General features: G+C 45.0%; 1 protein-coding gene across 11 annotated transcripts in view; it reads right to left on the bottom strand.

Annotated features, from left to right (window-relative positions):
* The window catches only part of FRMD4A (FERM domain containing 4A), a 550199-nt gene that overhangs the window by 206769 nt on the left and 316679 nt on the right, over nt 1-26751 (bottom strand). The window contains exon 1 of one of the 11 annotated variants that reach the window (XM_037889290.2): nt 4675-5216. The exons of 9 other annotated variants lie outside the window; for them this stretch is intronic. The gene's annotated coding sequence lies outside the window, so the exon portion shown is untranslated. Of the gene's footprint in view, nt 1-4674; nt 5217-26751 lie in introns of those variants that run through there. One more of the 11 variants, XM_037889288.2, reaches the window with a different exon arrangement.

Below are 26751 nucleotides of genomic sequence, written 5' to 3'. Positions count from 1 at the left end.
GCTTAATTGAAAGTGCTGTTATGAAGATTTTTGACTACAAGATATTGTGCTGATTCTGAAAGCCATTTGCTTGATACAGCAGTTTTCACAGTAGACTTGTCCTATGCAAATGCTGTCTAACAGTATTAGGTTCACATGTTTTGCTGCTCTGCCATTGGCAGAGTTGTTCCTGACTATACTGGTGCTTTCAGCACAGAAGGAGAGGATACCGATGATACTTCAGTGTGTGTGGTATGGCTGTAGCCACACTGGAACCCATGTGGCTAGGAAACTAAAACAAGAGTGGATTTATTTTGATTGAGAGATTTTGAACTTCTAAGGAGGAAAACTCTAAACACAGGATCAAAGCCTTGCACTTTTGCCAGCACAGCATTCATTGTCTAAAAGCACTCACACATTCCTACAATAATCACATCGCGTAAGGACTTATATGGGACGAAATGGGTTAGAAATTGTTTTGAATAATTTCCAGCGTGTTTTACTTTTACAAATACTGCAGCTCGCCTTCTAGACTGGGTGTGAAGCATTGTAATAGTAATACTTCGTTTTTATATAAAGTTCTTCGTTTGGTGATTTCAGTGAACTTTACAAACTTCGCTTGATTAAGTCATACAACACCCTGGTGAAGCAGGTAAAGGACAAAAGGGTCACTTAGCCACCCAGCACGTAAAAGGTAGCCACCTCTGGGATGGAACGCAGCAACCAGCATGAGGCAACATTCCACAAGAGCAAAGACGCAAAGAAGCAAGCCATATCCAATTGAAAACTGCAGTGGGAATATAAAGCAGAAAGTGTCTAGTTGCCTGAAATGGAATTTGGAACATTCCTACTCTTATGAAAGTGCAATGGGCTCTTTAAGTACCAAAAGAGGCCAAGACCCTGGGTTCGGTTCTATCTTGTGTTTTAAATTCCTCCAGGGATTTAAAGAGGAGCCCCCTGGGAATACACTTATTGTACAGGGATACTTCATGGAGCTGCCAGCCCTGGAATAGGGGGTGTAGCAGGGAAGTGATCATGACCAGAGCACACCATGCTCCAGTGACTCGTCTGGTGGATGGCCCTTAGGGGGCTGTTGTAGCCAAAGAAGTAGGTCATCAGTCCCCCAGCTGCCCCATAAGGAGCCGGAATGCAGAGGTGGCTTGGAACAGAGGAAAAGAGACTCAAACCCTGGAGTTTGTATTTCATCAACATGACAGCGTCCCCCCACCCACCACACGGGAGCCTCTATTCCGTATTGAATCAGAGAGAAGAGCGCTTTGGCAGTCAGTTGTGGTCTCTAATGGATAGATCTCAATACCAGGAAGCCGGGACACCTAAACTCCACTATAAGGCCACAGAGAATCATTTCTCTTCTTCCATTTTTCCCTTCTGTAAAGTGGATAATATTGATACTCATGGACCTCACTTGGAAGGGGGCTTGGGAGGACTAAACAACTAGTGCTCATACTTTGCAAAATGCATGTGCCAAGAGGTTGTTAGGTACCCAGTCTCCACCACCACCTTCTGAAGCACCAAGGCATTGCCTGGTGGATTGCAATCCACATTTGATCCAGTCCAGCACTTCTTAGCCCTGGTGAAAGATCGCTGTGCCACCAGGCAACATCTTCAGGAGACGCTGTTGAACAGTGAACCTGTCTAACTCTTACTTTCCTTTCATATAAACCAAGACACTTCCCTCATCACCCCACTCCTCATCAGCCTTGTTCTCTGTCCTCTCCATGGCTGTCTATCACTGGCCTCTTTTCAGATCACACCTTGCTTGGTGTGATAGCCTCCTCCACTCCAGCTCCTGCTGCAGCTGTAGCATCCACTGCAGTGACTCTCCATCTTTTCTCTCCTGTCTATACCCTGTGGTTTTACTCTTCCTCTGCTGTTATTTAAGCCCCCAGGACTCTCCTGGTATTATACAAATACTAACCAACAGCAATAATCATCATCCTATTTCTCCTCCTCGCTGCAGTCTTTAAGTCTGTAAAATATGTTGGGGTACTGTTTGTATGGAAGATGCTGTACATCTAAAGTTGTGCTGTCATGTGTCATATCACCCGTAAAGGCTTGATCCAATGGTCACTGAAATCAATGGCAAGGCTCTCACTGATTTCAATGGATGTTGGTGGAGGCCCGATATGATTTGACAGTCAGCTCACAGGATGCAGTAGCTGAAAATTTTCACTCTCCATTAATAAATTCAGAGTACCTGGGGAGGAGAGCACTAGAAGATGCCTATCCGATCAAGAGTGGTTAATACTTCCTCACTAAACCAGTGATCACTCTTGTACCTCGCTTCATTTTCATAATGGCACAGGTACCACATTCCTAGCACGTGTCTTAAAAAACAACTTTACCTAGAGCACAAGGGTTTATTTCACCTTCTCACAGGGCTAGATCCAGCCAGCCTTACTCCTGCTGAGTTGACTCCTCACTTGCAGACTACGGTCAGGTCTACACTACAAACTTATAATCGGTATAACTACGTCACTCCAGGGTGTGAAAAAAAATCCCGGTGTCAACAGCGCTAGGTCGACAGGAGAGCTTCTCCCGTCAACATAGCTACCGCCTCGTGGGGAGATGGATTAACTACGCGGACGGAGAAGTTCTCCCATCGGTGCAGTAGCGTCTTCACTAAGGCATGACAGCGGTGCTGCTGCAGCACTGTACATGAAGACAAGCCCCCCGGAACTACTAATAGCAACTTCTACCATTTTCCTCCCCTCCTGATTGATCCCCCACTTTGCAGAAAACACAGTTCCCATTCGCAGCTCAGGTTGGTGTTGATTCCCAGGCATTTCAAAATATTGTATCTAATTAAAGGAAGCAACAGGTATTTAGCTACCACGGACTTCTGCCACAGTGCCCGCCGCACGCTTTGTGCTTAAATAAACTCCATGTTCCATGGCAGAAAATGATCAGACTTGTCTGCTGCTGAAACTCTACACCCCCAGCGGCTTTTCCTCCTACAGCACACGGCAATTTGGGTTTATTCCTGCACCAGTGAAATCAATGGAAGATTTGAACGGGAACAGCAGCAGGCCCCCATAGGCTGCTGTGGATGGGCTGACCGTACTGTTCCTAAAGGTTACATCCCAAACCAAGCTCCCATTAAAGACTGCTTCAAAGAATTGCTTTGCCACCGAACCTTAGTGGTATTAAAAAAATTATGAATGGACCCCAGCTTATTGAGAAAGGACAAACCCTAAATAGTTCTGACACATTGGGACCAGATCCTCAGCTGGTATAAATCAGCATGGCCCTATTGTGTCTCTCCTCTAAAATATTACTTGCTGTACATTTTCAGCAGAGGTTAAGCTTCTGCTAACTTGTGCCAGAAAGGTTAGAACGAGTAGCTCTGAGCAGCCATCCTGAGCCAAAGCACGATAACACTGCCAGAGTCAGCAGCAAGCAATGGGTTCAAACAGTGTGCAGTCATCTATTCACGCAGCAGCCCTCCTTGTGGGCCCTCTGCCATCCCCAGAACGCGAAAGAGACTCAATCTTCTAGTTTAGCACCATCAAGATCTCTCTGGGGCCAGGGATTCAGTTTTCAGCAGGGAAAACGGCACGGCCACACAAACCAGAGCTCCCAATTCCTTGCACTACACACCTCCTTGGGGCTGTTCACAAAATCCGAGTCGTGTGAATCCAGAAGAAGCGAGCTGAAGCCACTGGAGTTACTCTGGTATAAAACTGGCACAAGGGGATGCTGAATAAGGCGCCGTAGCTTTAGAAAAAGGCATGTGCACTTTAACTGTAAGCTCCATGGCGAGCTATTAAGTGCCAAACAGAACACACACACACACACACACACACACACACACACACAGTACTCCCCATTCCATTTAAAAGAAATCTAAGTGCAGCTATTTTTACTTTGCTCAAGACAATGTTTTAAAGTCTGCGGTTCACATTTCTCCACAGCCTGGGTTGTCTCTGAGCAAGTATTGCTGGATCGCTCACGCGCCTGGATGTGCCTTACTAAACCAGTGCCAGAGCTATTATTAGAAACAATTGTCTCTCCTGGAAATTTTGCATTAGATGCTCAAATCTACTTTTCTAATTCTCCCCCAGCAGCAAACAGGCTAACAATGCAGTGAAGAAAACAATCTTACGTGTACCCATTTGCAGTGCGTATAGATATATATGCACAGAGAGGTTAGAAACAGGGTCATTTATTTGCCATTTCTAGACTTTATATGTAACAACTTTTCTGCTGCAATCTAGGAAGAGAAGCACGCCTGAAGTGAAAATATTTCCGGGGCTTTGCTTTTTCAATCCCCAGCTCTGCATTTAACTTGCTGCAGCCATTTGGAATGTAGAAAGAACAGTCCATCTTAGCAGTCAATGGAAGCATGCATCCAGATTTGTCTGAATTCAAACATCTCCACCTCCCAAATCCCCGCTCCCCGCTCCCAATGAATTCATACTGCTAGCACCTCTGCTTCTTGAACACAACATGTAGTCATTTTTTAAAATCCCTCCCACACACATTTCTGTCTCCTCATTTAAAATCCGTGGGGGGAGGGGAAGCCCTTGCATCTTGTAGAGAGATTTGTTTTTAATTGCACATGATAAGAGATAAAAGATCTATTTTGAGCTGTTCTTCCAACAGCATTTTAAATATGCAGCCCAAGCCATGGCCCCACCGAAGTCCCTATCTGAAAACAAAGGCACACGTTACCTTTCTTTTTTTCACCTCAGCGGCAGCCGCAGCACTTCAGATTTCAACCAGATTGTCCACAGAAAAAAGCATCCCATTAAATCCAGATTAAGCAGGCCTTTGGCCTAACAAGCAGCATCCATTTCCCTGTCCCTCCTCCTCTGTGTGGTTCGCTAGGAGGCAGGCACAGCCCTTTTCTCCTCTTCTCTCCCCTCCCTCTGTGTGTGTGTCTGCAAGGAGTTCCACAATGCTACCACATCCCATCTCCCAGCTAACGGTCTCTTAGATAGACACTGGCGGCGATCCAGAGTGAACCACAGCAATCTCCATCCTCAGCGCGAGAGAGAGAGAGAGAGAGAGTGGGGGAGAAAAAACAACAACAAACCAAAACCTGCTTGCAACACTGCAAGATTTCACACATGCAGAACATGCCACCAGAAAAGCTTGGGAGCAGCTTCAAACCAATAGCTCTTCTGCAGGCTTTGCTTCGAGAGCTTTTCCTATTAGTGGCTCACGTGCAGGCAAAAACACACTTTAAATGAAAGGAGGCTGGCTCTGTGTGTGTGTGCGTGTGTGTGTGGGGGGGAAGAGAGGTGGGGGCAAGCATCAGCCACTGACGCTGGGTCATGTGAAATATATGAACCCTTGGAGCAGCGTGCAAGTATATTCATCTGGTGATCTGCTGAGCTCTGCCTTCTAACATCTGGGTTTATGACTAATGCCAAACCTGGGAAGGGAGATGAAAGATAGGCAGTATGGCAGGGTTTGTGTGTGTGTGGATTTCCCTACAATGCCTAATACACACACACCCACCTTTAAATAATAATAATAGTAATCATGAGAAGAATTGGCGGGCGAGGGGATGGGGGAAGCAGCCTGGACTTGTTAATCTTTCAATTTCCTTTCCGGCATATGCAGTCAGGGCAAAGTTATGTCTTGAATTATGCTAGCAGCAGGAAGGAGCTATGCTGAGTCGGTGAAAATAGTCCTAAGGAAAAGGAAGAGGAGGGAACAAATCAGCACAAGCCCAAAGAAATCCTTCACTCAGGAGGTCCCGAGTCTGTTGGAAAAGCAGCACGAGCCTGATTCAAAGATGCAGCAGTCTGGGGCTGTATCCTGTCTACACACAGTTTTTGTACCACTTTAACTATCCTGGTATAAAAAGGTACAAGCCCCCTAGTGTGGCTACAGTGCTTAGACCAGTCTAGCTATTCCTGTATGGGAAGGGGCTAAGCTATAATGGGAAAAGGCACCTTTATGCCAGTATAACTGTGCCCACACTAGGGGTTGTACCGGTATAACTATACCAGTATAAAATCACACCCCTAAGTGAAACAGTTAAATCAGTGCAAACACTGTACAAACCAGATCTAAGCTAGGGTGACCAGGTAGCAAGTATGAACAATCAGGATGGGGAGGGGGGGGGAAGCGGGCTATAGGGTCCTATATAAGACAAAGCCCCTAGTATTGGGATGTCTGATCACCTTAATCTAAGCCCATGTGAAAAGTGGTCCAAACCACTACAGTTTACCTGTAGCATTTGGGGTGACTGCTACAAAACATTGGAGGGTGTTTTTCCTTTTCTTAGTAAGGGAGCTTCCACATTTGCTTCTCACCATTTCCCTTTGAGGACTGGAGTTTCTCCTGCAAGGTAACCGCTGAGCATTAGCTGTTGACGAGGATTTCACAGAAACTCTAGTGGGAAATGCTTTCCAGAAATAGCACTGGTTTGATGTGAGGAAAATATGAGAATCAGGCTTTTACAGAAATTGTCAGTATTAATTTTATATTACAGAGGTGCTGCTTGCAGCTCAGGCTGAGTTCAGTTTTGCAGTTAGAGTAGAGATTCAATTTTTGCTCTGTAGGAGAAAATAGTGTCTCCTCCCCAGCAATGACAGCCCTGGTCCTTTGAATAGTGACTGGGTTTGAACAAAGATTGATTCCTATAGAATCATTCTGATTCCTATAGTGGGACTAGCCAGGAGAACTCGGTTTTATTCCCGTCTCTACTGGGTGACCGTGGTCAAGTCATTTCACCGCTCTGTGCCTCAGTTTCCCCATCTGTCCAATGGCAAGAAGAGTGCTGGCTTCCTTTGTTAAGCACCGATAGATCAATGGGTGAAAAGTGCTATGTACAAGTATTATCAGAGATGACCCATTTTCACGCTCAGAAGGTGCAGCTCAGCATGGCCAGAATGGTCCCTGTTTCCAGAGCTTCGTGGTCTGGGCTTTGTGAAATGGCATAGCACATCTAGACGCAACCATGCTCGCCCTGGGGTCTCCAAATCCCAATCTCTCCGCCCCAGGCTGCTGCTGGCACTGTTTAAATAAGTAGAAAAATGATTATGCCCTCCGAGCGCTAAGGGCCAATGTGGGGAGGAGGTGGGGGTGCGGAGCCAAAAGCCGGGCGTGTGACTGACCTTCCTGCTTTGGACATGGCTCCAGAGGGCAGAGCCCAGAGTAGCAGAGACAGATCAGGCAGGCACGCTCAGCCTGGCCCCTTAACACTGCAGTGTGCGAGAGAGAGTCTGTGGCTTCCATTTCTTCCTTTCCACGTCCTCTCCCACAAACTTCCTAGCCAGGAGACAGGAGAAGGGGGACACTGCAAGAAAGCGGAAAGCCACCCCCGACAAGAGGCAAGAGAAGACAGGCTCGCAGGGGCCAGTTCTTTCCCAGTTCGGCGTGTCCTATCTGAACACTTCTCAGCCAAGTGCACCCGTGTGTGTCGGACCTGCCCACCCATGGGAATAGAAGCTGTTGCTGAGCTCCTCAGGGAGATGGAGCGGTCCCGAAGGAGGCTGCTCCGATCACGCTGTTGAGCGGACTGAGAGGAGCAGCTGCAGTGCGTGTGGAACCATGCACGCTGGTGTGCAAAGAGCCAACGCAGGCAGAGTCCGAGGTGGAGCACCCACAGCAGCACTGGCCACGCGTGGGCAAGAGGAGCGGCATTTTCAGGAGTGGTCACCGCTTGTTTTATAAGCAGTGCAGCACCTGACCTGCTGGTGGCAACATGCTTTCTTGCTAGACGAGATGGACCTAAATGGTGATGCCGATTAATACACCGCAGCAGTTCTCAAACGTCACTGCACTTCTAACAACAAAAATTACTACATGACCCTGGGTGGGGAAGAAGGGGCAGAGCCCGAGCCCTGCTGCCCCAGGCGAAAGCACTCAAGCCTCGGCTTCAGCCGTGGGTCCCAGCGAGTCTAATACTGGCCCTGGCAACCCCATTACCCCAGACGCACTTTGGGGTCTCGACCCAGAGTTTGAGAACCACTGATACAGCATATAACCCTGCTTTCTGTTTATGTGGCAACAGCACAAACGCTAGCTGATTTGGTCCCTTGTGCAATTGCTTTGGAAATGGATCTTCCCCGTTTTATAGTATTGTCTCCAAATTTAGCTGAAGCTGGGCCAGAACTTTAAACCCATCATTTCAGGGTCGGGTCAGATTCATACCCATCCTTCCACAGTTTTCACCCAGGTAGGATGAAAGGGAAGGTCCTATTTTATGGATTCTCATTGGCTGCAGCCCAAGATGGCTGAAATCTCACTAGAAAGCTGATCTCAAGAGATTTTTGGCATTTGTGGTGATCGGCGGGGAACAGAAACACAGGTGCTGGAAGTAGGGGTGCTGCTGCACCCCCAGGCTTGAAGTTGTTTCAATCATATGCAGGGTTTACAGTTTGGTTCAATGGCGCTCAGCACCCCCACTATACAAACTGTTCCAGCGCCCCTGACCAGAAATCTTGCCAGAATAGCTGAGGACCTGAACCGCAGCCCTCACTGGCCTTGAATCTGAATGCCATGCTAAATCTAGTTGAGCACAGAATGGGAACAAAGCATTCCCAGTCCATCTCTCCTCAAAAATCACTGGTAAGGAAAGATGAATTTGTCTCAGGACATCACTCACCATGCAAGTGTCTGCTCAGGCTTGTTTCAGCACAGGAATGTGCCAGTCCAATGGACTTCACCCTCAGTTAGGCAGCTACTTCCATTAGAAAAGCCCCAAAGTAATATCGCTCACCCATCTCCCTGCATCTCAGACCAGCCTTTGACTGAAAGCCATCCTCTCCTGACACGGCCTCCCTCCACGTACATAACGAACCACACCCTGGCGGTGCATTATTCTGTTCACAGTGGGAAAGCACGGCTTTTATGTTAAAGAAACGGCAAGAGACAGTGGAAGCCTCTAATTGAAAAGTGACTCAGTTCATGTACAGTAACAAAGCTTCACTGGAAGGTGAGGTTCAGTCTGCTCAGAAGTGCAATTTGCACATTTCAGTGCAGCATGGGGGATTTTCATTATCCTGGGCTGCAAAGGCCAACTCACAATGACCCAAATCCTCTCCCCTCTGCACAAGGCCCCACGTAAATGGGCTGGGCACTGGCCAGGCATTAAGATGGGATGCTTTCCCCCTGGCCCACACCAGACGCGCTTATCGCTAATGCAGGGCCATCTATCTAGCTTAGGTACTTACATGGCCCCCATCACCACAGTACCTGAGCACCTCCCAGACATTAACATCTCGATCCCCACACCGCCCCTCTGAGGTAGGACAGTGCGATAACTGCCATTCCACAGATGCGGAACTAAGGCATGGAGAGACCAAGTGACTTGTCCAAGGAAGTCTGAAGCAGAGCAAGAAATTGAACCCAGGTCTTCTGAAACCCAGGCTAACAGCATAACCACTGGACCATCCTTCTTCTCTGAAATACTCCTGCATCATTCCATACAGGTGCAACGGCTAGCTAGTGCACCCACGTAGACGTGAATCTACCGGCCATGTTACTGCTACAGCCTCAGCCCACCATCCCCTTACGTAGACATAACACCTTCCCACAATCTGCTGAAGCCCAAATATGCGGGAAAGTCACCAAAAAGATGGACATAGGAAACACAAATGCAGGAAACTTTAAGCAATGTGGGACTCACTTCTGAGCCATTTTCTGCATCCTCACTGTCATGATTCAGCGTCTGTGCTTTAAATAACTGTATAGTCAGAGCAGAGATAACATCAGGTTTGTGCACAAAGGAGCAAACTTCGGGCCTAGAAATGGAGGCTGCTTCTTGCACGGCTGCAAAGGAAGAACATTCATTTCCTCTGCCATGTGGCAAAGAGGAAGGGGGGCAGACCCAGTTGCTTTTTCTGCTAACAATGGACACGGAACTCTCTTAGCCTAAGGAGAGAGGCATTATCCCCAAACTTGCCCTGCTTCACTGCAGAGCTGCTGCCTAGAACCTTCCCCAGCCTGGTCCCAACTGGCTTCCCGCTTCAGATTTAAAGAAACAGTACATGTAACCTCACAGACTGCAGGAGAGAAGTTAGGTTCCCAAGGAAGAACCAGGACCAACGTTTTCACTGATTCTGTTGGCCACTGATTTTGGGTGCCTTGATATTGGGGTGTTATAGGACCCAGAAACCATGGATTCAGTTCTCTGGAAGAACAATGTTGCGGGGACAACAGTAAGTGGGAAAGGTGGGGCACACAGAAAACAGTAAAGCAGAAGGAAATCATTTGTTCTGAGGGTCAGTGTTCTTTCCCGTTTCCCAGTCTCAGACAAATCAATCAGAAGGGATAGTAGAGAATGGTATATAGAGTCCCCCGCATAAACAGAAACAAGAGTTTTCATTTATGTAGTCCCTTTAATCCAAACATCGGCACAATATCAATTAACTGTGCTTTGCAATACCCCTGAGAGGTAGGGAAGTGTTATTCGTATGGGCAGACACAGAGAGGCCTAGTAACGTGCCCAACATTATCCCCTGAGTTAGCAGCACAGCCAAGAATTAAGCCAGGATTCATGACCCTTTATCCCAATGCTGAAACCACTAGTCTCCACCTCTTCTCATGGACATATGTATTGAAATGCAGAGTTACCTAACAATAATTCTTCCAAGTGTGACTATTCACATTATGCTCAAACCTCTTTAAATGGCCTAGTATAATTCAAAAGCAACAGCCACAATATTTTTCTTCAAGAAGTTTCCATAGCTTCACAAGGTCTCTGGGGGCTGTCAGTACCCAAACAATGAAACTACGTAACAACCGTTTAGTCTGGACTCGTCTAAGCTACAGTCACCAGGATGATTAGAAGCAGGCCGTAGCTCGTTCTTGCTCCAGCCAGTTTGTATCATGGCAGGACCTGAAAAGGGAACAGCAACCCAAATATTTAACTTTAAAATATGCAGAGGGAAGCATCTAGCAAGCAGATTCCCAGACTCAAAAACAACAACACACCCGTTGCTTGTTATTGCTTTCCGATAATAAAGTTACAAAAACACACAATGGCATCATGAGAAAGAAAAAAATGTTGACAATCATCTCCATTCTCGTTAGCAAAGATTAAAGCATCGACATGCTTTATATGGAATGTGGTGCTAGGCCTGTGGGTGCTATCCAAATGTGAGAGCCGTTATATGAGCATTTCTAGTGTTTTCAGAAGTGTAATTCCAGCCTTATAGATATTGCATATGCCAGAACTTCATTAATTAGTACGAAGGGGGTTAGACGAAATGTCACATAATGAAATAATACTTAGAGTGCTTTGCATCCATAGACTTTAAAGGACTTTGCTAAAGAGAATGTCATTATCCCTGTGTGACAGATGGTGACACTGAGGCACAAGGAGGTGAAGTGTAACTAAGTGATTTAGGAGCCTGTCATTTTAAAAAGTGACGTAGGCATTTAGGAGCCTAAATCTCATTGAAAGTTAATGGTACTTATGCTCCCATGGCCCATATCCTCTCAGCTATTTAAGTGCCTAACTCCCATTGAAATGAGTTAGGCACCTAAATACCTTTGAGGCTCTAAGTCACTTTTGAAAATTGGACTTTGATGCTTTTTGAAAATGTTACACTAAGCAACTTGTCCAAGGCCACAGAGTGAGCCAGTGACAGAGGTAGGAATGGAACTGGTTTCTGCATTGCCAGGTGTCCACTGGACAATGCTGCTGCTTTCCATTAATGGATGGAATCAGACAGACAGCCCTGGAGAGCAAGGACCACTTTCAGCCCTGCTGTAAGTGGAAGCAGCTCCCATTGAAGTCAATGGACATTGCGTACGGTTACAGCCGGGGTCACTGTGCTCCTCAGCGCTCAGTTCATTAATGACAGAAGTGTCATTGTCGCTACATGGCAAACAAACCTCTACACTAGGAAACTAGGAACTGGACTGAGATGACCCAGTCATTACACATATGCCACCAAGGAGTTCTCAGGTCTGAACTTCCGTCAGCCGTTACTCTCGTGGGCCTGGATTGAGCCAGCGACCAAGAGGTGAAAAGTTCCATACCCTGTAACCAAGCCAGTCCCCTCCTATCTCATTTGTGTTCAGTAATAGCCGGGAATGAATTGTCTTTCTGACATTGTTAGATACCGAGAGCCCGAACCAACCACGCAGAAACCACAGATGACTCATTCAGAAACGTGAAATGGAATCCGTCATAAACGGCACCTCATTCATGTAGCTGGATATGGACCGGATGGCCTGTAAACGATTCAGGAGTTAGAAGCTATAAAATACTGAGTGCCACAGAGCAGTGCATTTCAGGCTGGGACTATCTCCAAATTGGCTGCATTGCCCACAAGATGTTTCCAGTTAACTCTTACCCAGAAATGTTAAACTGCTGAGAAAACTATGCCTCTTTACTTCCATCCCATTCTTCCACTAGTTTCCAGGGCAATCCCTTAAGTCCTGGGAGTGCAAAGGAGGAAAGTGAGGGGAAGAGGGAGAGTTTGGCTTTGGACAAAATATGCCTGCAAGGCATCAGATCAGTTTTCACACAGACTATACAGAACAGATCCTGGGAAGCTAGAGGAGGAAGAAAGCAGACCTTGATGTTTCCAGAGAGTCAGTGTAATAAACTCTTGGTTCATTGGACTACAAAAGTGTATGCCAGCAGGATGCTGAGCGATTATCCAGGCAAATAAAGCCGAGCTGGGGTAGTGGCCATAACTTAGCTCTCTGTGAGGTAATGAGAGATGGAATATGGGCACAAGCTGGAATACCAGCTGCTCAGCACTGGGGCTTAAGACTCTAGCCCTGGGCTGCGGCCCTGTGGGGTGCCCAGACCTCATGGTGGCTGGCTGTGACCCAGATTGACCTACTCAGGACCTACTACAGGTGCGCCTGGGCATCCAGGGGGACATAAAAGCAAACAGCCCTGCGGCACAGGGGCACTGACAGAGCAGCATGGGGGATGTGGAGCCCACGCCAAAAAACTTCCCACCCTCCCGTTGGGACACAAGGGCAGTGGGAATCACAGCAGTCCTGTGGGAAGGGATGGATGCTTGCTTATTTTGAAACTTGATGTGAAGGGCTTGGGCCTGCTCCATCTCATTGGGAAAGAGCAGCGGATGGCAAGCTTTGGCCCTGGATTCCACTCTCCATGATTACTGTGGGGTGGAAGGAGTTTTTTGGCCTCTAAAAGTCCCTTCTTCATGCTGAGCAAAGCTCAGGAGTGCTCCTTCACGGAGAATTGTTCATAGGCCTCACAGCCCCATTAAAGACCTTTGCCAGTCAGCCAGGGTAGCACCAGCCCGCTCTCCTCCCGTCCCCCCCAATCAGGACGCTGAGAGAAGCAAGGAGCATTCTGTGTACTTCCTCCACCCTTAGAATTGGATTGCCTCTATGGCAGGGGTGGGGCAATATCACTGACTCCACCCTGCAGGGGATGGGAAGGGCACAGAATCATAGCAATGTAGGGCTGGAAGGGACCTCCAGAGGTCTTCTACTCCAGCCCCCTGTGCTGAGGCAGGACCAAGTAAACCATAGACTATCCCTGACATGTATTTGTCTAACCTAGTCTTAAAAGCCTCCAATGATAGGGATTCCACAACCTCCCCCTGGAGGCCTAGTCCAGAGCTTAACTATCCTTAGAGTTTGAAAGTTTTTCCTAATATCTAACCTAAATCTCCCTGGCTGCAAATTAATCCCATTACTTCTTGATCTACCTTCAGTGGACATGGAGAACAATCAATCGCCATCCTCTTTATAACAGCCCTTAATATAGTTGAAGACTGGTATCAAGTCCCCCCGGGTCTTCTTTTCTCAAGGCTAAAGTGCTCAGTTTTTTAAGCCTTTCCTCATAGGTCAGCTTTTCTAAACCTTTTCTTGTTTTTGTTGTTCTCCTCTGGGCTTGCTCCAGTTTGTCCACATCTCTCCAAAAGTGTGGTACCCAGAATAGAACACAGTACTCCAGCTAAGGCCTCATCCATACTGAGTACAGCAGGACAATTACCTCCTATGTCTTACATATCACTCCTGTAAATACACCCCACAATGATATTAGCTTTTTTCGCAACTGCACCCCATTGTTTACTCATATTCAATTTGTGATGCACTATAGCCCCCAGATCCTTTTCAGTAGTACTACCACCTATCCAGTTATTACGTGCACTTGGTTTTCCCTTTCTAGGTGTAGTACTTCATACTTGTCTTTGTTGAATTTCATCTTGTTGATTTCAGACCAACCCTACAATTTCTCAAGGTTATTTTGATTTCTAATCTTGTGCTCCAAAATGCTAGCAACCCCTTCCAGTTTGGTGTCAGCTGCAAATTTTATAAGTCTGCTCTCCGCTCCATTATCCGAGTCATTGATGAAAATATTGAATAGTACCAGAGCCAGGACTGACCCCTGTGGGATGCCACAAGATACGTCTTCCCATTTTGATAGTGAACTGGGAATGGGCTGCTGCTGCAGAAGACCTCAGGAGGTTGTATGCAAGGAAGAACTTCCCGTTCAGCATACAGCTACCTCCGTGGCAGAGGGGCACCTTAAGGCTGAATAAAGCCTTTGGAGGGGGCTTTAAATGACTCTTGATAGTTCATCGGTAGGCTGGGCACTTGTCTCCTTTGCTACAGAAAAACTATGTAGGTAGCAAAGGCCTGAGGACAAGCTTTAGGCAACTGAGATTGTTGACCTCTTTATGAAGAACGTCAGGGATTAGAATTAACCAGTCCCAGTATAGACCACTGAGTAGTCTTCTCTGTTAAGGAAAGACAGTTGTGAATGAAATAAAATTAACTAGTTGACTGCTCTTGGGTATAGAGTACTCTTCCTCCTAAGTGACACTCATATGGCACTAAACTGGTACCTGTAATCTGTAGGACTTGCCGCTACATTATTACTTAGGTCAGCAGTGACTAGCGTCACTATAATAATAGTCATTTTTGTTTACTTTGCTTCTTTCTTCCAGAGTGCCCTATGTATTTTATAAGAAACCAGACAGAACAACAGTATTTTGTGTTTAAACAGTGCCTTCTATCTCAAAATTAATGTTGATCAAAAAGCTTTTCCTGCCAAAAATGGTGTGATTTTAAAAACATTTTTTTCCACAATTTTTTTTCCATTTTCTGTGCCTCTTTTGATATTTTAAAAAAAATCTTGAAAACATAAAATGATATTGAAATGGTAATTGAAACTTTTTCTGGTAAATAAAAAAATATCTCAAAAGCCATTTTGATAATGTTTTAGACAATGTTTCAAAATACAAAGGTTTAAAGCAACTTTTAAAATTAAAAAAAGTTTTATGGCCCCAAGCAAGCAAACAACAGGTGAGTGTGAAACACTTGGAAATGAAAACAACATCAGCAGTTCATATATTTTTTCAAAAGTAAGTTATTTTTCAACCAACCCTACTCAAAACAGGTTACAAACACTAAACGGGTGCAATCAGTTTAAAATCTGGTCAGTTTAAAAAATATTCATATATTTTTAGTTATATTCAGGCTCAACTGTTGTGGTACTCTCTGAGCCATCTCACAAATTTCTGTTATTTTACAATCACGTTTTTTCTATTATATTTTTTCTCTGCCCTGTTGCAGTATGAAAAACCCACACAAACAATAGGGGAAACTGGCTGCAATGATACAGGCCAAATAGATTTATGTTTTTTAAATTGATGTTGTCCTTTTAATTAAGACTCAGACTACCTCTGTGAGGTGAGATTATTATCCAGGTTGAACAGATGGGGAAAACTGAGGCACAAAAAGATTAATTTACCTGACTAAGGTCATGTACCAAATCAAAGGCAGATTGGGGAATAGAACCTACATCTCATGACTACTAGTCCTTTGTTTTAACTCCAAAACCATTCTACCTCCTAATTAATCAATCAGTATTTAACAAAGGCTATTTAACTTCTAATAGTTTAATCTCCAATTTCTATTTCACATCTGGTTTGTTTTTTGGAGTCTTACCAGGCAATGCTTGCACACAAAGCAAGTAAACAGCAAATAAACCTTCACATAATGGAAAGTTCAAGAGAAAGATCTCTTTTGCTAGAAGACACTTTTCTGACTGATCATGTTTGCATTTAGGCCCAGTCAATCGCTTTAATACGAAACACCCAAATTACACTTAATCCAAAAGCATTTAAAGTGGGTTCGGTATCTTATAAACAAACATTGCAACCATCATAATACCGCACTGCCAAAGCCAAGGGCTGAATGTTACTCAATTTGTTGTATAACTTGAATTTAATTGTTGTGTGTCTTACATCTCCATGAGCATGTGCTGCTCTGAATACAATTTCCTTTTCATTAATAAAGCATGTATTTGGGGGGGAAAAACAGATGACAACGATGATGATGCTCTTTCCATTCCTCTGCTATCTCTGTCGGATGTTAAACAGCAGCTAGTAAAGTTAGACCATCTTTAAAAATCAGCAGGTCCAGATAACTTGTAGCCAAGAGTTTAAAAAAAGAGCTGGCTGAGCAGCTCGCTCGACTGTTCACGTCGATTTTCAATAAGTCTTGGAGCACTGGGGAAGTTCCAGAAGACAGAATAGAAAGCTAATGTTGTGCTAATATTTAAAAAGGGTGAATGGGATGTCATGGGCAATTATAGGCCTGCCGGTCTGACAGGCAAGATAATGGAACGGCTAATACAGGATTTGTTTAATAAAGAATTAAAGGAGGGTAACATAATTAATGGCAGTCAACCTGAGTTTATGAAAAATAGATCCTGTCAAACTAACTTGATATCTTTTTTTGATTAGATTACAAGTTTGGTTGACAAAGGTAATAGCGTTGATGTAATGTACTTTGACTTGGTACCACACAACATTTTGGTTAAAAATCTAGAATACTAGAAAATGAACATGGCACAGATTAAATGGGTTAAACGCTCATTAACATGGATCTCAAAAAGTAACTGTAAGCAGGGCACCATCATCAAGTGGATCTGTTTCCAGTGGGGTCCTGCAGGGATCAGTGGTTGGCCCTACGCTACTTAACATTTTTATCAATGGCCTAGAAGAAAACACAAAAATCATTCCTGATGAAGTTTACAGATGACACAAAAACTGGAGGAGTGGGAAATAATTAAAAGGACTGGTCACTAGTACAGCACAATCTGGATCTCCTCGAAAATTGGTTGCAAGCAATTACTATGTGTTTTGATACAGCTAAATGTAAATGTAGACACTTAGGAATAAAGAATGTAGGCTGTATTTTCAGGAAGGGAGACTCTATCCTGCAAAGCAGTGACACTGAAAAAGATTTGGGTGATGGTCGTGGGTGATCAGCTGAACATGTGCTCCCAGGGCAACACTGTAAAGGGCTAATGCAATCCTGGGATGCATAAACAGGGGAATCTCAAGCAACAGCAGCAGTGAGGTTATTTTACTTCTGTATTTGGCACTTGTGCGACCACTGTTGGAATAGTGTGTGTCCAGTTCTGGTGTCCATAGTTCAAGAAGGATGTTGATAAATTGGAGAGAGAGTTCAGAAAAGAGCCATGAGAATGATTAAAGGGTTAGAAAACATGCCTTAGAGTGACCAACTCAAAGACCTCAATCCAATGAGCTTAACAAAGAGAAAGTTAAGGGGTGACTTGATTACAGTGCATAAGTACCTACATGGGGAACAAATATTTGATAATGGGCTCTTCAATCTAGTAGAGAAAGGTGTAACACAATCTAATGGCTGGAAATTAAAGCTAGACAAATTCAGACTGGACATAAGGCGTACATTTTTGACAGTGAGGATAATTAACCATTGGATGGGGGAGGTGCCGGGGCTCAGGACTTCAGTCCTGTGGGTGTGCTGGGGCTCAGGGCGTCAGCTGCAGGGCGGGAGGGGCTCAGGGCTTTAGTCCCATGGGTGGATGTGTACGTGAACTGGGGTTTTAGCCATGCAAGGCATGGCACCGGGGCTTGGAGCTTCAGCCCCGTGGCAGGTGCTGGGGCTCCTGCAGGTTTGAAAATATTTACTGTAGGGCTCCAGCTGAATGTAAGCCCTGCTTTTAGGAATGAAGGGGTATTTTACTTTCTAAGACCTAACCTGCTTGGATTGCCAACAAGGGTGCCACTTAAGGTATCTTTGCACTGCAATTAGACACCTCCGTCTGGCCCATATCAGCTGTCTTGGGCTCAGGGGGTGTTTAATTGTGGCGTAGACGCTTGGGCTAGATCCTGGGCTGTAGGACACTGCAAGGTGGAAGGGTCCCAGAGTTTGGGCTGCAGCCCAAGGCCGAACATCTGCACCACAATTAAACCGCCCCTTAGCCTGGGCCCCGTGAGCCTGAGTCAGCTGGCATGGGTCTAACTGCAGCATAGACATACTCTTAGTGGCTCTTACAGGGGTAGTTTCTTTGATCCGGACAGTTGTTCTCTCAGAGCAGGCTGAGACACTAGGACATTTTTCAGATCACCAAGCCACCATCCGATAATAATAGCTTGTGACCACTACCAACCTGAGCTTCGTTCACAGATGTGATCGTTGAGTGAAATGCTCCATTATCCCATAACCAGCCCCTGAGCCATCCAGTCCCACCAATGATAAAACTCTTGACACTGAGTGGATTGACTAGAAAGTTGACCCAGTTGGATTCATAAAGTCTGATAACAGGGCAGACATTCATCACCAGATTTTAAAAATTAGGGATTAAATTCTGCCGAGTCACCCTCGTGTCACTCCAGAGGAAATGTGCATTGTTCGTTCTGCAGATTAATAGGAAGACTTCAGTTTTCATGCCTGAGGAAAGAGGGTCTGTGGTTGATGTTGGAGATCTGAGTTCTGTCCCCAGTTCTGCTACTATGCCTTGTATGGCCTCGGGAAGTTATACAATTGCGCATTGTTCTACAGATGGGGAAACTGAGACAGACAGAACAGTACTTCACTACCTCCCATGTGTGTTGTGAAGCTTCATTCATTAAAGTTTGAGTGGGGAGCAAATACTTCAGTTACAATAAATAAACAAATCACCACTTGCTAGTCTGACACTTTCCACTAATCAATTTACAAAAATGGAAATTAAATTCAGACAAGCAATAACAGCCCATGCTAATGGAGATGGAAGATACACAGCAATTAAACTAAAGCTATACACACATCAAGTAATGTTCGGCCTTTGGCAGAGCAGTATTATGACTGTTGCAATGTTTATTTATAAGATTCTGAGCACATTTAAAATGTTTTCAGAGTAAGTGTAATTTGGGTGTTTGTTATTAAAGCAATTAATTGGGCCTAAATGCACATATTGTTGGTCAGAAGAATATTTTCCAGAAAACAGATTTTTTCATTGAACTTGTAATGGAATGCTGCATGGGAGTAAGTGAGGGTGGGAAAAAAATTGGTCCCTAATTTTTAACATGTAAACTGCCTGGGTGCACCTCCAGAATCCATATGCACCCATGCAAACAGCTAATTACATGCACACATTATCTTTTGTACTCACATAGATTGTAACCGAACAAACCAGTGCCATTTGGATCAACAACTCTCTCCTTTATATATATATAGAATGCACATTTGAGCCACTCCCATGGATTTCAAGGGCTTTGGATTGGCTCCACTGTAAGATTCAAACTGGAAATTACACTATTTTGTGAGTGCAGTTTAGGCTTCTGTTTTTGAAAATGGGGCTCCTAATTTTTAAAACAGCAGTTCATTCCCAGCCAGTCACATCTCTCTCTTCCTCAACATACCAATCGCTTATTCCCTTCCACGACAGTGACCTTGTGCTTTGAAAATGCAGTGTTGCTAACTCTCACAATTTTATTGCAAGTCTTATGATATTTTAGGTTTTTCTTAAAGTCACAGCTCCTGGAATCATACCAGAATGTGAGAATCTCAACTTTCATTTTAAAAAAGGAAGTTTCTTGCATTCCTGGTTGCGGATAAAAAAATTGAAAAAAGTGAAACCTAAAGACTCAAACACCAGCTGGCAAATAAGAAGAAACCTAAAATCTATTATTTTTTAAAAGCAATTGCATAATTTTGAACACCTGGAATTTTCAGTAATCGCAGACTCATGGAATTGTAGAATCGTAGGACTGGAAGGGACTTTGAGAAGTCATCTAGTCCGGTCCCCTGCACTCATGGCAGAACTAAGTATTATCTAGACCATCCCTGACAGGTGTTTGTCCAACCTGCCCTTAAACATCTCCAATGATGGAGATTCCACAACCTCCCTGGGCAATTTATTCCAGTGCTTAACCACCCTGACAGTTAGGAAGCTTTTCCTAATGTCCAACCTAAACCACCCTTGCTGCAACATAAGCCCATTGCTTCTTATCCTGTCCTCAGAGAACAATTCTCCCTCCTTCCTGTAACAACCTTTTGTGTACTTGAAGACTGTTATCATGTCCCTCCTCAATCTTCTCTATTCCAGACTAAACAAACACAATTTTTCCAATCTTTCCTCACTGGATATGTTTTCAAGACTTTTATTCATTTTTGTTGCTCTTCTCTGGACTTTCTCCAAATTGTCCACATCTTTCCTGAAATGGGGCACCCAGAACTGGATACAATATGCTAGTTGAGGCCTAATCAGTGCAGAGTGGAGCAGAAGAATTACTTCTTGTGTCTTGCTGACAACACTCCTGCTAATACATCCCAGAATGATGTTTGTTTTTTGCAACAGTGTTACTGTACACTGTAATGAAAATGGAGCATGTTTTCCTTTGTCACAGATACTTTAAGGTTGTTTATCGTATTGCTTTTTTAAGCACCTTATTGCCTAGTGTATAATAATCCAATTTAGAAAGCCCCATGCCAGTGTTCAGCATTTTCAAAAGACCATTTTATACTAATAGCCATCAGTGGTCAGGTGGTCTTCACGAGTCATAGTTTCATGATGCACTAGTAGGTTCAGAAAGTTCAGAGGCCTGACTTTATTTAAAGTGGAGACTGAAAGAAATGGGAAACAAACAAAAGGGAGGTTGACAAAGTCAGCAATTAATGAGGTGAAAGAGACAGTGGCTGCTTCTCTGCCAGCGAAAAGAGTTGTTAAGTAATGCTCTCTCTCCAGATTTTGCCTTGTAAACACAGAAAAAACTATTTCCAGATTGAGAAGCTGACCTGGGTGGTCCAGTTTCGAAGTGGGGCAGCAATGCTGCAGAAGAAAGATATGTGTTTTTTGCAGGGGGTTTAAAGGAGGAAGAGATGAGGATTGTTCCAGACATAGGGGGTGGCATGGAATGAAGTATGAAAACCAGTGGTAGGAGACAAAGGGGCGGCTAAGCAGAGCAACAGAAACATGAAGTGTATTCTCTATAGCTTTGCTTCTACAAATCAGCAGTACTAATGTCAATTAATTACAGTGAGAAAAAGTGGAAAGGCAGCAGGTACGCGTGGTATGGAGGCAAATTTGGATCTAAAGTGACGGGCAATCCTAATGAAGGACAGTGGAGAGGTATGTGTCTCCGATGCTAACGATCCAACACAGGGGCTGAGATCAGTAACAGCACTGTTGTCTGTTGATTACATTTATAGCGTAAGTGCCTTTTTGCAGCGTTTTGAACAGCAGCAGCAACATATTACACTATTCATGCCAAGCGTCCCAAAGCACTTCACCAACTAATATAATTACAACGCCAATAAATTAATGGGATCAGCCTGGGGATAAGATGAGAGCAGCGGCGGTTTGCAGTTCATATTCTGGCACTGTCTGGCCATTAGGACTGGATAACAAAGTATGTGTTGTGTCCCACCAGCATCGAGGCTCCCGGTCCAGAGAACAAGCCACCCATAAAAATAAACACAACCCAAGCTGAGATATAAAAAAAAAAGGTAATTTCCCAGAGTGACACAGCCAGGGAGCTCCAGATTGAAGGACTTCAGCACTAGCTCTGCCCCCAAAGCAGTGATTCAGATTAGAGAATTAAGGGTACCTGGCTGTACAGCGACATAGCTCTGAGGTGAACTGAACTGAGTAAACACTTTGTGCATTAAAATAAAAGCGTTTTAAACACAAGGCAAAATTTAAAGGCCCCGATAACTTGGGACATCCTATTTACATACAATTCTTCCTGTAAGTCACAACTGCTGTTTTTCCCCAGTTTCATCATCAGATGGCAGCATAGCTTATTGCACACTCGGTGTTTGTCTACACTACAGTTCTGGGTCATGTTGTCACTCTAGGTAATTGATTTCCAATTCAGTGGAGTTAATTAACATGACTGTAAATCTAATGCAGGCATACAGTGGTCACCATTAAAAAGTCATCTTCCAAAAGATGCCACATTGTTATTATGAGGGAAACGCAGAGTTGCCCTAGACTTAAAGCAGGGAATAGCTGCAGTGTCTCCAGTGCCCGGGGATGAGAACTATTGACTAATGACTACTTTTTAAATGGCGAGCACTGTACGTGGTGTCTGTGCGTGTTTATTCCCAGCCATCGGGATTCCAGGCACAACAAGCTGTTCTGTAAAGCTTTGTCCGCTTCCTCCCTCTGAGATCTTACTCCTGTCTGTGTCCAGTGGAAGTTATGTCACAAACAAAACATCCACTAAAAGCAAATGGGGCCAGATTCTCAGTTGTATATCGGTGGAGGAAGTCAGTGGAGCTCCATTTAAGTCAATGGAGTTATGCTGATTTACACCAGCTGAGAATCTGACCCTTTCTGTTTTTATTCATCAGGCAGAGATGCTCTTCCTCTATGACTTGAACTCTCAAGGCACAGTTAAGAATCATACTTACTGCCCATACCGGTATATGGTACTTTCCATTCATCTCAAACTACTTTGAACATTGATAAATTAAACCTTACCCCACTCCCTGAGGGGCTGTAAAGCATTAAAGTCCCTATTTTATAAAGGGGAAAGGTGAGGCACTGAGAGATAAGTGACTTGCCCAAGATCATACAAAAAGTTAATGGGGTTGCTTGGACTAGAATCCAGCTCTCCTGACCCCCATTCACCTGCTTTAACCCTAAGCCATCCATATGGCATATGCCACTAGTAATGCAGAAGCAGGTGAAGTGAAAGACAGATCCTAAGAGTTTCTGCAGAGCAGCAATGGGTTTTTATTTGGGGATCAAATAGACTGTAGAATGGATATCAGTGAAGAATTCACTGTGCCGTGGTACATCCCGTCAGTGGGCCAGCATGCAGCAATGCAGCCTTCCTGGATCCTGCTCCAGAAGCACTGGAGGCCAGGCCACACAGTGCCAGCCAGGTGATTTGGGAAGAGGACCCGGCCTATTGGCTGCCCCTGCCCCTGCTCCTCAGAAACCCACACCGGAAGGGGAGTACATCTTTCGCTCATTTCCTAGAGATGCAGAAGAGGGACAGAAGGCTGCTGGGATCCACCTTTGGAGGCCATAAAAGAAAGGTGGGAAATTAGGTTTTTGAGAGGGGAGCAGAGGAACAGAGGATTGCAGAGCTGGAGGTTGAAAGCTCTAGATATTTCAGATGAGCCTCAAATGAGCATCCAGTGCTGACCAGCATGCAATGAACAGCCCTAAAATAATAAACTGCTATATCCATATGACGGAGGGTAAACTATGTACCAAGGAAACAGATTTCAATGTCAGGCTTCCAAAAGACTATTTGTTAGGGCTGTGCCGTGAAATTTGAACATCTAGGAATTCAGGTTGATGCATTTTTGTTGCTAATTTACTAAGGTTTTCAGGAAAATGAACAAAACCAACCAACCAACAACGCCCCTCTGCCCCCACCTCTACCTCAAACCCTGTGAAACATCCCCCAGTGTGTTGGGCCCAATTTCCTGACACTTTTTATTCCCTTCTAAACAAAATGATGGATGAAGATCAACTTTGTGAAAAGCAGAAATGTGACTATTCCACAGACAGTGGTGCAAAATGAGTTATTCTAGAAAGCTACTGAAGAAAACTCATTTCTGAGCTGCCAAGTGACTCAGCACAAAGTTATATAAATCGTGGTGAAATGTTTTAAATATCCGTTTTACTCACTTACTAGCAGCGAATAAGAAGGGCGTTTAACAAAAGATTCATTTAACCCTCCATCGATTGCTACAAGAGCATCATATTAGCTCAGAGCGCCACATATACACATATAACTGTGTACGTGATTTTTGTTGGGACCGGAGAACCAGCTTGCTGGAGTGCACGCCGAGAGTGACAGCTGTTTGCATGCTAATGCTAAGGGAGGCGTTATACATTTGTGTACGCAGAACTTATTCCTAGAACAATTATAATGTCCGCTGGACATTTAAAAATGATCTTAATGAGCAGTCCTGTTTCAAAATGTTCTTTAAAGTAGAAGTGAAAGAGAGCCGGCCAGCCAGCTGTAGGAGAATACATTTTCAATGAGTTGGTTTACTAGTGACTTTGTGTCTATTACAGCAGAGTATCATTTTACTCTTGTGGCTGTTCATACATCCTTGTGCTAATGAGGTAATGAGTAACTGGGTGCCTGTATATTATAAGGTGCAGGCCCTGCTTTATTTCCTGACAATGCAATCCAAACAAATTGAAAAGCAGGTTCTAAAAATAAACATCAACAAACAGGAGATGGGGTGGAAATAGTGGTAGGTGAATAAGGCTGGGAACCAGGACAGATGCTGCAAACTTTGCTAGATTAAACCTCCCAGCACCCCTATGTTAGGAGGTCAGCATCGCTGTGCCCACAAAGGAACAGACACAGAGAAAGCGTGGCAAGGGCCTGACTTTCCAATTTAGGGTTGCCAGGTGTCCGGCTTTCAACTGGGAAATCTGATTGAAAAGGGGACCTGACAGTGTCTGGTCAGATCTACTGATTGGACACGCAAAGTCCGGTTACTGTGGGCAAGGGGAGAAGGGCAGGTGCCGAGTCATCACCCGCGGCAGCCCCTACTCAGCTGGGGCCACCTTCTACCTGTGTCAGGCAGCTGCAGTTCCCAGCCCCCGCTCCGCAGGTGAGTTCCCGGTGGGGGTGGGAGAGGGGAAAAGAAGTAAGTGATGGTGAGAGGAGTGAACGGGGGTGAGGTCCGGGGGAGGGGAAGAAGGGGGGCGGGGGAGGTTCCAGCACTCCTGCTGGAATGTCCAGTTTTTAAATATTAAATATTGCCAAGTTGGCAACCCTAAATGTGCTGAATGCCTGCAACTCTGGCTGTCTTCAGATGGATTTGTGGGTGTTCAGCCCTTCTGAAAATCAGGCTGTAAGTTCAATAAGTGAACAACAGAAGCAGAAAGAGAACTGGGAAGTCCTGAATGCCATTCTTTGACCACTAACCCATGCTGCGTCCCTCTGGAAATGAAAGCAAGTAACCTACATTTACCCCTATTGTCTGCACCTGCACAGAGCCCCAGAGACTGCAGAGGCACACCTGCAGGATTGGGGCTAAAAAACCACCAAGCCCCAATGATTGAGAGTAGGCTCAATCCACAAACAGTGCATGGTTTGAGGGGACGGGTCTCGTTTGGTACAGTGGGTGTGACATGTAAATACTTCCAGCACACTCATTTGTTTTTGACTTCATCAGTCTAGAGTAATGACTAGCAATAAATGGATTGCACTCTGCATAGCAGGATTGATTTGCTATTTAATAATAAGGCTAATGCTGAGCAGGTCCTCCATTGGTAATGGCATGCCTAGATATGAGCAGGCCTGATGAAAAATGCACTCAGACTACAATGATAACCGAGAGTAGTCACTCCAGAGGTCCCCATAAGGAATCTAACCCTCATCAGATGCAAATTTTGTGCTAGCAAATATTAAAACACACGCTCCATGGTATTTTGGGCCTCAAACACAGTATTTACCATACTTGGCAGGGCTATTACTTAACATGATGACAAAGCATAGAGAATGTCTCTATTTTTCCACACACGCTGTTTTTCTGAAGGTCGCGGCTAACCCGCAGTACAGTCTGAAAAGGCCTTTGGTTGCCTGCAAGTGAAGTGTGGTATTTATATTTAATTACAGATCAGTGCTGGGAAGCAAGGAAATGCAAACTCCCGTCCTCTACTGAAGACAGAAGAGCCCAAAGCAATCGAAATACCACAAATATAAAACATCCCCCGTGAAACACTCTGCAGCCATTCACATGGATGGGTCTGTTTCTCCAAGTTACCTCTTGCCTGAGATACAAGGCATCTTGCAAGCTGCTCAGGCTGCAAGTTGAGGCTCATTTACTTTTACCCTGATGCTCAGACACTGAGCAAGGCACCCTGATTCTAGCAGTAGCATGTGAAGACATCAGCCTGTGGGCTGGAACGGTGGTCACAAGCCCCTCTGTTCCACTTGAACAAGGCAGTAGGGCCTCTGGACATACATAATTGTAGATCCCATGGCTCTGCCCCACGACTGTTCTCCACATAGGGCTCTGCCTCCGTTTGGCTAACTCTGAGGGGCGTGCCGTGGACTGCTGACGCTGTGGAGAGCCTCTGCTGGTGGAGCCCTGCACAGTGCCAGCACAATGCTTCAGTGGCTGTTGAGACAATACAGACCCCTGGGCATCTTGCACTGGGCAGTAGGGCCTTGGACACTTTCACCCTGGAGCAGAATTTCAGACCAAGGCTCAGCGGTGAGGTGTGTTCGACTATGGAATGATAGCCCAGCGTTGGAGTCATCTAACAAAGCACAAACGGCTGAAGAGAATCCCGCACTGGCAAGGGGTAGTAGGGATAACTCCCGGGCCTCTGATTCTGTGAGTAATACTGAGGCAACACACACACATATTAAAGGCAAGTCCACTCGAGCTCTACAGCATGCAGCCAGCAGCAGAGAACCGTTCAGATGCAGGGCCGAAACCATGCACTCTGTAAGGAACCCCCAGCCACATCATTCAGAGCTTTAAAACAAAAGGCTCAAACCCTTGCAGTCGAAGGCGGGATGTGGCTCACTGAGATGCTCCTTCTCCTCTCTACTTATCCACCTTTCTTCCCTTGCAAATCTGTGTGGT

Source organism: Chelonia mydas, chromosome 1, assembly GCF_015237465.2.
Source record: "Chelonia mydas isolate rCheMyd1 chromosome 1, rCheMyd1.pri.v2, whole genome shotgun sequence".
Lineage (NCBI taxonomy): Eukaryota > Metazoa > Chordata > Testudines > Cheloniidae > Chelonia > Chelonia mydas.
This window is presented reverse-complemented; position numbering and strand designations above follow the sequence as displayed.